This window comes from Phoca vitulina, unplaced genomic scaffold, assembly GCF_004348235.1.
Source record: "Phoca vitulina isolate PV1807 unplaced genomic scaffold, GSC_HSeal_1.0 scaffold52, whole genome shotgun sequence".
Lineage (NCBI taxonomy): Eukaryota > Metazoa > Chordata > Mammalia > Carnivora > Phocidae > Phoca > Phoca vitulina.
Window position 1 is genome coordinate 4,840,199 of NW_022589755.1, and position 13,349 is coordinate 4,853,547.

General features: G+C 43.7%; 1 pseudogene; it reads right to left on the reverse strand.

The window, feature by feature from the left end:
• Positions 1 to 389: 389 nt before the first annotated feature.
• On the reverse strand, positions 390 to 12,947 carry LOC116622457 (annotated as a pseudogene).
• Positions 12,948 to 13,349: the final 402 nt, after the last annotated feature.

The window sequence follows — 13,349 nt, forward strand, 5'->3', positions numbered from 1 at the left end:
ACTTCCTTTATTCCTTTAACAGACACAAAAGAGAAATTGATATGTACGTATTTGGGTTAACATCAGATTATGCCTGTGTATCAATGCATATTTTTAATAGGATGAGGAGATCAGGCTTTCCCAGCCTCGGCATTTATATAGTTCCTCTCAGTATATACTTTTCAGCCATACTATGACTTAGAATTTTTTGCTCAACCCTTCTCCACATAGAATTTTTTTTTTTTTAAGATTTTTTATTTATTTGAAAGAGAACACAAGCCAGGGGAAGGAGCAGAGGGAGAAGCAGACTCCCTGCTGAGCAGGGAGCCCAATGAAGGGCTCAATCCCGGGACTCCAGGATCATGATCCGAGCTGAAGGCAGATGCTTAACCAACTGAGCCACCCAGGCACTACCCACATAGAATGTTTCTGAGTTTTTCCTCCTGGTTTTCTGTGATCTAAAATAAGACATAATTGACCAGTGAAGGCATGACCACATTCACTGCATTCATAAGGTTTCTGTCCTGTGCAAATCCTCTCTTGTCTCCTGAGGGTGCACTTCTGGCTGCAGGCTGTCCCACTAGGACCACATTCTACTTGCTAGGAGCCCACTGATGTTTAATGATGTATGGCAAGCCACAGAAGGCACTTGCGTAGTCACCATACTAAAAAGGTTTTTCTCTTGCAGGACAACACTAGTCTGTGATGACCTGTGACTCTGAGGGAGGATTCTCTACCTTGACTAAATGAATTTTCTGACGTTTATTGAGGACTGACTTCCCTCGAAAAGATTTCCCATATTCAATGCATCTATATGGTTTCTCTTCTGTATGAGTTCTCTGATGTATAATGAGCTGTGACTCCTGAATAAGGCTTTCCCACATTCACTACATCTACAAGGTTTCTATCCTGTGTGAGTTCTTTGATGTTTAATGAGACCTGTCTTCTGGGAACAGGATTTTCCACATTCACTGCACACAAAAGGAGTCTTTCCTGTGTGAAATCTTTGATGTGAAAAGACAAGCATGTTTTTTTGTTGTTTTTTTTTTAAAGATTTATTTATTTATTTATTTGACAGAGAGAGAGACAGAGAGAGAGGGAACACAAGCAGGGGGAGTGGGAGAGGGAGAAGCAGGCTTCCCGCCGAGCAGGGAACCCGATGCGGGGCTTGATCCCAGGACCCTGGGATCATGACCCGAGCTGAAGGCAGATGCTTAACCAACTGAGCCACCCAGGCGCCCCGACAAGCATGTTTTTTGGCAGAAGCCTTTCCCACACTCATTGCATATATGTTTCCTCTCCTGTATGAATCCGCAGATGTCCCATGAGATTTCCCTTCTGGATGAAGCCTTTTCCACATTTTCTGCACAGAAAAGGTCTCTCTCCTGTATGTGTTTTCTGATGTACATTGAGCTGTTATTTCTTGAGAAAGGCTTTGCCACATTCAGTGCATTCATAAGGTTTTTCTCCTGTATGCGTTCTCTGGTGTTCAGTGAGCATGAACTTTCTGGAGAATGCTTTCCCACATAGACTGCATCTGTGGGGTTTCTCTCCTGTATGAATGATCTGGTGATCAGTGAGCCAGGACTTCTTGATGAAGGCTTTCCCACATTCACTGCATACATGAGGTTTCTTTATTTTTTTAGTTTTCTGATACTTAATGATTTGGCACTTCATGCTGGTGCGTTTTTGGCATTCACGGGATTTAATTTCACTGATATTGTTCATGATTAATAATGAAGAAAGGATTTCTCATTTATAGTAAGCTCTGCAGTGGCTCTGCTGTGGTTAAGGAAAGTTATATTTGGTTTCATAATTTTTCCATGTAAGTCAAACATACCATGCTTTCGCCTTGACACAAAATGAGTTTTGCTCTGAAGAACAGAATTTTCAAATGCATTATGTTTGTGTCATTGTTCTAGGCTGTTCTCCGTGAATTCATTTTGTAAGTGCTCTGGAAGTTTCCAGACTCTTAGAAAAGAATAATGAATTCTTCCATCACATTGACTAGAAGAAAAGTATTTTTTAAATAGCTTCATTTGAGGTGACTTAGTGATGACTCTACTATATGAGTGTAAATAAAACTCCATGTTTAATGTACCTTATATATTGGAAAAAAACAGTGACAATGAATAAACACAATTTTGGCTATTTTCCAAATACTGCAGAACATGCAGACTGTGAAATACACGCAGTTTCCCATGAGCAGCAGACCACTGGTTGGAGGGCCACCTCATCCAAACTGGGGAGAGGTAGACTCATTCACGTCACAAATCCTTAGTGAGGACTACTGTGCATAGGGCATGGTGCTCATGTTAGGGACATACAGAGTCCTCATGTTCAGGGAGCCTACACTGCTGCACTTTGGTAAAACCATAAAGGGCAAAAAAGGACACAAGTAAAACAGCTGCACATTGTGAAAACTGGTAGGAAGGAGCCATGGAGATGGAGGGAGATGCAGGAAATCAGGTGACACGGTAGAGGAAAACAGGCCTCCCTGGAGGATTCACTGTCATGGTCAGCCTTGGGGAGCAACAGTAATGACACAGCACAAAGCTCCAAGCACACGTAACCTATAACCTACATCTCACAGAGACGTTCCCTTTCCTAAAAGAGAAGCCCCAGTCCCAGCACCTGCTCTTCTATTACTACCACCCTTATATTCCAAATATTTCATCACAGTACTTGTCACCCTCTAGACACATAATGTATCTTCTTATTTGATCAGTTTCCTGTTTCCTGATCTTAGAACGAAAACTCTTGCTCTGTTTTTATGCTTTTTCTCACTGCTGTTACCCTAGGTTATCAAGAAATAACATTTTTTAAAATGAATCAAGTAAGCAATCACATGTCTGGAACACACTGGGGAGTTTAGAGAAGAAAATGGAAATCTCTGTGTGAGCAAGAAACACTTATCACAGAGACACTGAGAGAATAATTTCATGTCTATAACAAGTGATGTGGTTAACTAGGACTTAATGTCCTCAGAATATGATGGAAAAAAGAAAGCTTTCAGGAAGTCAATACGATGGTAACAGCTACAATAAACTGGAAGGAAGGCCAGAATTAGTAACTACACAAAGGAATTAAGTCAAAGTACGCATGAGTGTTATAATCTTGTTTAGGCTGTAACTGAGAATGTAGGATGCTGAAGTACTTTTCCGGTTAAAATCCATCATAAACAGCAGATTCTTTTAAAGAAGAGAGCTCTACAGGTAGGGAGCATTTGAGGAAATGCCTGGATGGCCAGAATGTAAGATGCACAGGAGTATAAAGAACCTAAACTTAAAAGGGTTTTCTGGGAGGGAAGGTGATGCAAGTTCCTTGCACTTACTGGGAACTCAGGAGAATTGCCATAAGGATGAGTGAACTGTACAGAACTAAAGTCTGGTAGATCCCATTGGGCAGATGTCAATTTGATAGTGTCCTGCAGAGAACAGAAGCACCTTAGCTTATTGGAATAAAGAAAAGTTTGGGGGCGCCTGGGTGGCTCAGTCGTTAAGCGTCTGCCTTCGGCTCAGGTCATGATCCCAGGGTCCTGGGATCGAGCCCCACATCGGGCTCCCTGCTCTGTGGGAAGCCTGCTTCTCCCTCTCCCACTCCCCCTGCTTGTGTTCCTGCTCTCGCTATGTCTCTCTCTGTCAAATAAATAAATAAAATCTTTAAAAAAAAAAAAAAAAAAAGAATAAAGAAAAGTTTGAAGGGTTAGAAGACCAGATGAGAAAACGGAAAACAGACCTTTGGAGAACCTCAGAGTGAGGACAAGAGCCCAGTGAAAACCAGTTTACTTTGGGGGTACATCATCCAGGATAGGGAGGTTAGGAAGGAATATCAATACCAATGGGACAGAAAGGTGCAGTAGTTAGAAGACAATGAGGAATTCAGTTTTCTCTTTGGACAGAAGCCTTTTACAGCAAGGAAGGTGGAAGAGTAAGAAGAGAAAGATCTGAAAATTGTAAGAAAAAGGAAACAATGCAAACAAAATTCAAGATGTAAATAAAATAAACAGGGATCAAATCCCAGAAGAGACAAATGGGATACATTTTACTCTCAACTCCTACAAAGAAAAAAGAGGTCACACATCAGGAGAGAGATGCAGGGAAGCACTGCCTACCTATCCTCCAACCCTCTCTCAGCTGTGACTCCTCTACCAACTAGAATATGATTTCCACAGCCTGGTTCCCTCCTGCTTCTCTCACTCAGCTGAAAGGGTTTGACAGGGGATACCGTCTTCCACTGTCCACGTTGGTTCTCCTTGATCAAATTTGGAGAGCACATCTGGTTTGCTGGTGTGAAAACCTGTTCATGGTAAATGATAGAAGACTTAGGCACACTAATTGGGCTTGGGGTCTGGGAAGACCACACGGTGTTAGGACAAAACAATTTTTACACCTACAAAGTTAAGGTTTTCACTCAGGAGAAGGGAGAATATATCCATGTCTGGAGCCAGGGAAGGGACTGAAAATCTCACTTCAGAGCAACACAGACACTACAGAGCCTTAAGAAGCTGAGAAAGGAAAGGCCACTGATGAGGACCCTCCAAGTGACACTAGGGAGTTGTCCTCACCCACTGATACCAGGTTCCTATAGTTCTCCAACATCACATCCCGGTACAGGTCCTTCTGAGCGGGGGCTGGGAGCTGCCACTCCTCCCAGGTGAAGTCCACGGCCACATCATCAAATGTCAGGGATTCCTGTAATAACAGTGTTTTCTAATGAAGTGATATCCTTTTGATGACATAGAAGAAATGTTAAAAATTTTCTGCTTATTTCCACTCTATAGGCTGTATCTAGATTTCTAGCAGGGTTTTTATTTTGACATTTTGTGGAAGAGTAAATGCCTGATTAAATATTCTGTAATTGTGCACAGTCATCCATCCATTCATCCAAAGAGAAGCTTGTAAGGCATGTTGAGTTCAGGGGCTCCTGGGTGGAGCAGTCCCTTGAGTGTCCGACTTCTAGTTTGGGCTGGGGTCATGATCTCGGGGTCATGATCTCAGGGTCGTGAGACTGAGCCCCATGTTGGGCTCCACACTGAGTGCTTGAGTTTCTCTCTCACTCTCCCTCTGCCTCTCCCCCACCAACTCACGGGCATGTGCACTCTCTCTCAAATAAATAAATCTTTAAAAAAGAAAACAAGGGTGCCTGGGTGGCTCAGTCGTTAAGCAGCTGCCTTTGGCTCAGGTCATGATCCCGGGGTCCTGGGATCGAGCCCCGCATCGGGCTCCCTGCTCGGCGGGAAGCCTGCTTCTCCCTCTCCCACTCCCCTTGCTTGTGTTCCCTCTCTGGCTGTCTCTCTCTGTCAAATAAATAAATAAAATCTTTAAAAAAAAAAATAAAGAAAACCTGTATAAGTTCATTCTCATTAACCTAGAAATACCATCCATATGTATATGGCAGATAAAAGATACATGTACGCTTTTCACATTAATGCAACTGATTTTTTTTTAAAGATTTTATTTATTTGATAGAGAAAGCACAAGCAAGGGGAGCGGCAGGCAGAGGGAGTGAGACAAGTAGGCTTCCCAATGAGCAAGGAGCCCCAGGATCTGAGCCGAAGGCAGTGGCTTAACTCACTGAGCCACCCAGGTGCCCCTAATGCAACTGATTTCTTACAGGCCTCTACAACTCTGTTAGGGAACAAAGGAAAGAATAAAACAAACTGAAAGTCACCTGGGCCTGGGTCATTTGTTCTGCTCCCTGAAAACAGCTGGCGGTGGGGAAGCTCTGCCTTGTGTCTTCTGGATCTACTTTTAGTTTCTCTTCAGAAATCTCAGTCTCGGTCAGGCGTGCCCCCATAAAAACTGACACCACATCTTGTAACTTTTTCCTCCTTCACATAATCCTTTTGCTCCTGGGGCATCAGGACCTGTGGGGTGAGGAGACAATGTAGTCTGAGTGGTGCACTTCCTCTGGGTCCACACGCTGTCACTGCTCCTGAGCACTCACCTTAACACGTGCACACAGTACTGCTAAGTGTCCCTTTATTTGGTGCCCCGGAAGACTTATTCGTCTGACCAGTAAAGCCTGAGGTTCTGAATGCAGTGGAGCTTTTCCTTCATTCTGTGATGTGTAAGTGGGGTGAGTGTGACACGAGAAGAGGAAAATGAGATCTACCCCAGCACCATGCCTCAGGAGAAGGGGAATCTCACACAGACCACTTTATAAAACAGACCACACAGAAGGAGAGGATGGGGCAGTTTTCCTTTAAGCCATGAGTGCTCAGGTAACTCTTCAAAGCTTCTGAACAGTCTGTGAGTACAAGCTCTTCAGTTTGAAAACCAATATACTGGGCAAATCACTGGCATTACCACCCCCCCTTTTTTTAAAGATTTACTTATTTATTTGAGAGACAGAGCAAGAGATAGTGAGGACAGGGAGACTGCTGAGTGTGGAGCCAGACAAATGGTTGGATCCCAGGACTCAGATCTTTTCTTTTTTTTAATATTTTATTTATTGAGAGAGAGCACAAGTGGGGGGAGGGGCAAAGGGAAAGGGAGAAGCAGACTCTCCACTGAGCAGGGAGCCCGACGACCTGAGGCTTGATCCCAGGACCCTGGGATCATGACCCGGGGCGAAGGCAGATGCTTAAATGACTGAGCCGCCCAAGTGCCCCCAGAGCATTGTCTTACAAGTCATGTATTATTGTCTTAAAATATCTTAGGAGGTTTTACTTTATTTTATTTTTTTTAAAGATTTTATTTGTTTGACAGAGAGAGACACAGTGAGAGAGGGAACACAAGCAGGGGGAGTGGGAGAGGGAGAAGCAGGCTTCCCGCCGAGCAAGGAGCCCGATGTGGGGCTCGATGTGGGGCTCGATCCCAGGACCCTGAGACCATGACCCGAGCCGAAGGCAGACGCTCAACGACTGAGCCACCCAGGCACCCCTATCTTAGGAGGTTTTAAATGCTTAAGAAACAAAAGTTCAAAATACTGTAAATAAATTGGAAGGTGGTTAATGAAGTTGAGGTGTTCTAAGATCCCTGCATCATTGGAGAAGAATGTAAAAGTACTAATTAACGTAAGAATTTGACAAATGAAAGATCTATGCTCTATTTAGTATCATGATGAAAACCAATAATTTTTTTCTTTTCTTTTTTTTATTTTTAGAGATTTTATTTTTAAGTAATCTCTACACCCAACATGGGACTTGGAGAACTTACTTGGATAACTTACAACCCTGAGATCAACAGTCACATGCTCCACCGAATGAGACAGCCTGGCACCCCCCAATAATTTTCTTTTTTTTTCTTTTTTCTTTTTTTAAAGATTTTATTTATTTGAGAGAGAGAGGTTGAGAGAACGAGTGGGAGGAGGGGCAGAGGGAGAAGCAGACTCCCCGCTGAGCAGGGAGCCCATTGTGGGACTCCATCCCAGGACCTTGGGATCACGACCTGAGCTGAAGGCAGACGCTTAACCAACTGAGCCACTCAGGCGCCCACCCCCCAATACTTTTCTTAAAGTACTTAATTTGCAGTGCTTTCAGAAGAGGGAAAGGTAATGAGAAACTCATCCAAAGAAGGTACGATTCTGATATCAATTCCAGTATGTGTTTTATTTTTAACACATTACCGTTTTACTTATTATAAGAGGATATAACTCAGGAATAGTCAGACGGAAGAAATGAGGGAAACGGGAAGGATTTTCCAGGCCCTCTCCAGTAGCTCCACTCTCCCTGCATCTCCACGTTTTCACCAACCAGGAAGAAATTTCACTGTGAAGTATATGTCTATGATATTTATTCCTCCAAAAATAAAGGTATATTTTTACCAGAAGACATGGATAAGAATTTTAGTAACAGCATTATGCAAAATGCAAATGATGCCAGTTTAATAAATAGGGAAATCTGCATATATTCAAACAATGGACTGCTATGGAGAAACCACATTTTTTGCCCAGATTGCAAACTAAGAGTGCTCCTTATATTTTTAAGGATTGTAAAACAAAAACAAGCATATGTGGGACACCCATAGATCGCAAATCCCAAAATATTTACTGTGTGAATATTTACATAATACATAATGTCTGACCCTCTTTACAAAGGGAAAAGAAAATCTATGTACAAAAACATGAATGATTCTGACAAATACTGAGCAAAAGACTTGACATAAAAAGTGCATGATGTAGGGGCGCCTGGGTGGCTCAGCTGTTAAGTGTCTGCCTTCGGCTCAGGTCATGATCCCAGGGTTGTGGGATTGAGCCCAGCATCGGGCTCCCTGCTCAGCCAGAGGCCTGCTTCTCCCTCTCCCAGTCCCCCTGCTTGTATTCCCTCTCTCACTGTCTCTCTGTCAAATAAATAAATAAAATCTTTAAAAAAAAAAGTGCATGATGTATAACTACATTCATATGCAGTTGTAATGATTAGGAATGGTTAATTATGAAATGTAGTTTTTTATTTTATTTTATTTTATTTTGAAATGTAGTTTTTTAAATATGAAAAGCCTATAAGTGCTTGCTACACAGACAAGATGGTAATTACCTTTGGGTTGAGGTTGGGATATAGTTGGAAAGAGGCTCACAAACACCACTGGAGTGCTGGCAATGTTGTTTCATGACCTAGGTAATGATTATTTATATATGTATATTTCTTTTATACTGACTAACTTGTAGATTTTTTTAAGATTTTATTTTAAGTAATCTCTACCTCCAATGTGGGGCTCAAACTTACAACCCCAAGATCAAGAGTTGCATGCTCTACCAACTGAGGCAGCCTGGCAGGCACCCCTACTTGTAGATATTTTAAATTAACAAAGAGGGCGCCTGGGTGGCTCAGATGGTTAAGTGTCTGCCTTCGGCTCAGGTCATGATCCCAGGGTCCTGGGATCGAGTCCCGCATCGGGCTCCCCGCTCAGCGGGGAGCCTGCTTCTCCCTCTGCCTCTCTCTGTCTCTGTCTTTTATGAATAAATAAAATCTTTAAAAAATAAAAATTAATTAATTAATTAATTAACAAAGAAATGCAAGAGCTCAAATATACTGAAAGCCTGTTATTTGAAAAAGCCAATAATACATATTTGTCTCCCTACAGATACCCATAGCGTCAAAAAAGAAAGTGCAAATAAAGAACATAAGGAGTTAATGAGAGATATGATTCAAATAAAAAATTTTTTTGTCTGAAAGAATACTATGAGCATCTTTAAGTTGTTAAATTTAAAATCCTGGATTGATCCTCCAGAAAACATGTTAACTCCAGATAATATAGCAGGTGAATTTTAATGGTAGGCAACAAGACAAAGATGTCCAGTATCATCCCACTTTTGAACTCTTTTATTACAGAGGAGAGCCAATGCATTGAAATAAGAATAAATTATAAACACTGGAAACTGGAATGAAAATTAAGGTTATACTCAGACAATATCATCACAGACATGGAAAAAGAGATTCAAAGAATTACTAATAGAGAAAATGCTCCCTCAGAAACCACTAAGCAGGGGCGCCTGGGTGGCTCAGTTGGTTAAGCGACTGCCTGCGGCTCAGGTCATGATCCCAGCGTCCTGGGATCGAGCCCCCTGCTCCGCGGGAAGCCTGCTTCTCCCTCTCCCACTCCCCCTGCTTGTGTTCCCTCTCTCGCTGTGTCTCTCTCTTTGTCAATTAAATAAATAAAATCTTCAAAAAAAAAAAAAAAAGAAAGAAACCACTAAGCAGATTTTCACATACAGCTGCCTAGAACTGCACCATATCATATACTAAGCTCAGTCACAGAAATTCAGTCATCAGCAATGGGAACTGGAACCACCATGCTTGACTAAGACCCACCAGCACTTACCAATAAGCTGAGATGTGGGTCACCTTGCCAGAGGGAGGGATGCTGAAGAAAATGGGGACTCTGTTAGCAAGGAAGAGCCAGTAAGCGACAGGGTTCGCCGCTGTATGTATTAAGAGGTGAGTGTTACCCGTTTTCCACTTTCAGATCTCTGCCCCAAGTACTCAGTTCTTCCTTTGCTGTGGGGAAGCAGCCGTAGATGACGCCTGGCAGACGGGGAATGGGTGGCGGTTTAGTCCCGCCGGCTGCAGGTCATCCCTGGCCCAAAGCCTTTAAACACACACACACCCCAGAGGCTTTCAAACTATAAACACACGTGCACACGCACCCCCCTCAGTTTGCCGTTAGGCAACACCTGGCCCAAAGCCTTTAAACACACACACACCCCGGGGGTTTTGAACTGTAAACCCCAACTGCGCCCCAACCACAGACAGATCTGCCTTAAGATATTAAGAATATCTTATATTCTCCATTCTTAGAGACTAAGATTCTTGGGGTACTGGCCCCCCCAATACCTCAACTCAGGGTCCCCCCCGCTTCCCCTTGGATATCTCCACCTCTGCACTGTGCGCCCCCCGTCCGCCCCCGGCCACGATTTCGTGGGTCCCCACCACAGCCCGTCCACACGTCACCCGTGAGAAGCAAAACCTCCACTGTGACAAAACAAACACCTTCCAGGGGCAAAACCACACACCGACCTGCTTGCTCTCAGGCCCAAGGGAAAAACCTAAACGTTGATGCTCCGTGAGCTCCTCAGCGCGCGGTGGCCCGAGGCCCCGAGGCCTCCGGAGACCCACGAACGACGGTCGCCGGTGGTCCCGCAGAGGCAGTAGGTCGGCGCTCCTGGCGGCCGTGGGGGCGGCCACGCGGGGACGTCCGACTGCGCGGGGCGAGGGGCGGGGGCCGCGGCCGGAGCAGCTGGAGGCCGGGAAGGGGAGGAGCTCCTGCAGTTACCTCAGATCCTCAACGTGCACTTCTGCGGAAGACGGGTGGGTTTTCAGTCTGGAGCCCGGGGAGGCAACCGTGTGCAGGCTGCATTGCGTTCCCCAGGCTGGACAGGAAGCAACATGGCCGAGAGCTGTATTATCCACTTCGTATTAAAAAAAAAAAGTTTCCAGGGGTGCCTGGGTGGCTGAGTCTGTTAAGCATGCCACTCTTGATTTCTGCTCAGGTCATAATCTCAGGGTCCTGAAATCACCGCCCCACCCCAGCCCACCCCAAGCCCCCTTCCCGCGTGGGGCCCGTCCTCAATGCGGAGTTCGCTTGAGATTACATCTCTCCCTCTGCCCCTTTCCTGCCCCACCCCAGCCCCAACACACACTTTCTCTCTCAAATAAATCAATCTTTAAAAAAAATTTTTTTTTCCATACGGAGGAGTAGGAATTCAAGTATGGACAGAGCAGCAGAGAATGAATTCCTGGTAAGAAAAATACATCTGTAAACGGACACCCACTGAAACCTTATGGCCAGAAGGATTGCTTGCAAAAGCAGTTTTTTTTTTTTTTTTTTAATATTTTATTTATTTATTTGACAGAGAGAGGACACAAACAGGGGGAGTGGGGGAGGGAGAAGCAGGCTTCCCGCCGAGCGGGGAACCCGATGTGGGGCTCGATCCCAGGACCCTGGGATCATGACCTGAGCCGAAGGCAGCCGCTTAACCGACTGAGCCACCCAGGCGCCCCGCAAAAGCAGTTTTTAAGAACACAAGATTCCCAGAAACTGGTACAGTGTGAGGTTTGGCCATTACCTACTCAAGAGGAAGAGCAGCTGGAACAACCTAAATTGGGATTGGGGCCTGGGAAAAAGTCCAAGGCCACCACGATCAAGGCCTGGGGAAAAGGCCACCAAAATCAAGGCCAACAAACCTGGAGCCAATGAGAAAGACACCACCTGAATCCATCCCATTATACTGTGAGGGTGGTGGTGGGCAATAATTCAGTTTTTAGGGTGAAGAGTGCTAAAATTAGGTGTTCATCAGGCCAGTGTTAAAAAGTTAGAGTCCTAGACTCCAGCCTCAGAGATTCTGGTCTAGGACGCATGGGGTGTGACTTAGGAGTTTGCATTCTTTTAAGTTTCTCAGAGATCTGAGACAAAAGGCCTGTCATAGACAATCATTAGAAACAATTGTAAAATGTCCTATGATTACAAATATTATGAGGGGTGATTCCCCTCACCACTTCTGTCTTGGCTCAAATTATATCCAGAAAAGCCCAGGGAGGGGTGAGGAGGGGGGAAGAACCTCCCCTATTACTACCTATACATTACTGTGAATTAGTATTACTAGGCTTTTTCTTCATAGTATTTATCGCTTCCTAAGATTATATAATCCACTCTCTCCCTCACTAGATTGTAAGGTCTATAAAGGCTGTTCTGTTGCCTGTTTTGTTCAGTAATGTATCCTCAGTGTGCAGAACACTGCCTTGCATAGTGTTGGTGCTTCAAAATGTATCTGAAGGAATGACTACCAACAACCTGGTATTTCAGATTGAACGCTCAGAGAGCCACAGGATGGGAAACTACTTTTCCTTTGAGAGAACTGTTTGTAACTTGGATAGGTGGATCACTATGTGGTATTTATGAAAATAAGGGAAAGTACTCAATAGTGAGAGGCCAAGAGCCCCACTCCCAGAAGAGGGAGAAGGAATAATGCAGAGAAAGCACGTGTCTCAATTCAGCAGGGAACAGTGCAGCTGGAATCTTTGATATGGTGGCAACTCTCAAGGGTGATGGTTCTGTGGACAAATACAAAGGTTCTTCTCCAGTACATCCCTTAGGGAACTCATCTCCCATTTCTTATATTCTCCATTCTTAGAGACTAAGGTTCTTGTCCTCCTTTTTATTCTATTTATTCTGGGGATCCCTTTTTTTCTGTTCTGCCCAGTTTATATTAAGTTACTGAGTCTCTAATCACACACGATTTGGAAGGAGACATCTGTGTTCTTTAGAACTGCTTTCGAATGACTTATTGCTTCCTTCAATGACAAAACATTCTGACTAGTCCATTGACTAACTTATTCACTTTCCAAACCAACAGATTTGTCTTAATTTTTCTGTGCTGGGAAATATAAAATCATGCAAAACCAATATCCTCCAGGATAAATTACTGGAAATTATGACAGATTTCTCTCAGTCTATGCTTTTTAGCCATATAGTTAGCTACAAAATTTGGCTCACTGTACTATCCAATGGGGTAGCCACTAGTCGCATATGGCTACTGAGCACTTGAAATTTGGTTTAGTGCAACGGAGGAACTGATTTTTTGTTTTTAAAACTTTAAAATTTAAATAGCAAAAAGAAAAGGAATGTTTAATCTACTTGGGAAGGTAAGACATGGACATTAAAAGAATAACTTACTTATATCCTATGGTGCTTTAAAGTCCATTAAAAGTCCTTGCCCTCCACAGAAGTAATATTGAACAAGAAATTATCATAACCCCTTGAACTAATTACAGTGGTCACCCTTTATCCATGGTTTCACTTTCAGGGATTTCAGTTACCTTAAGTCAGAGGTGGTCTGGAAGCAGATGATCCTCCTAACATTAACAGTAGCCTAACCCTAAGTCACCATTCCTACATGTCACTTCATATCGCGTGGAATTTTATCATCTC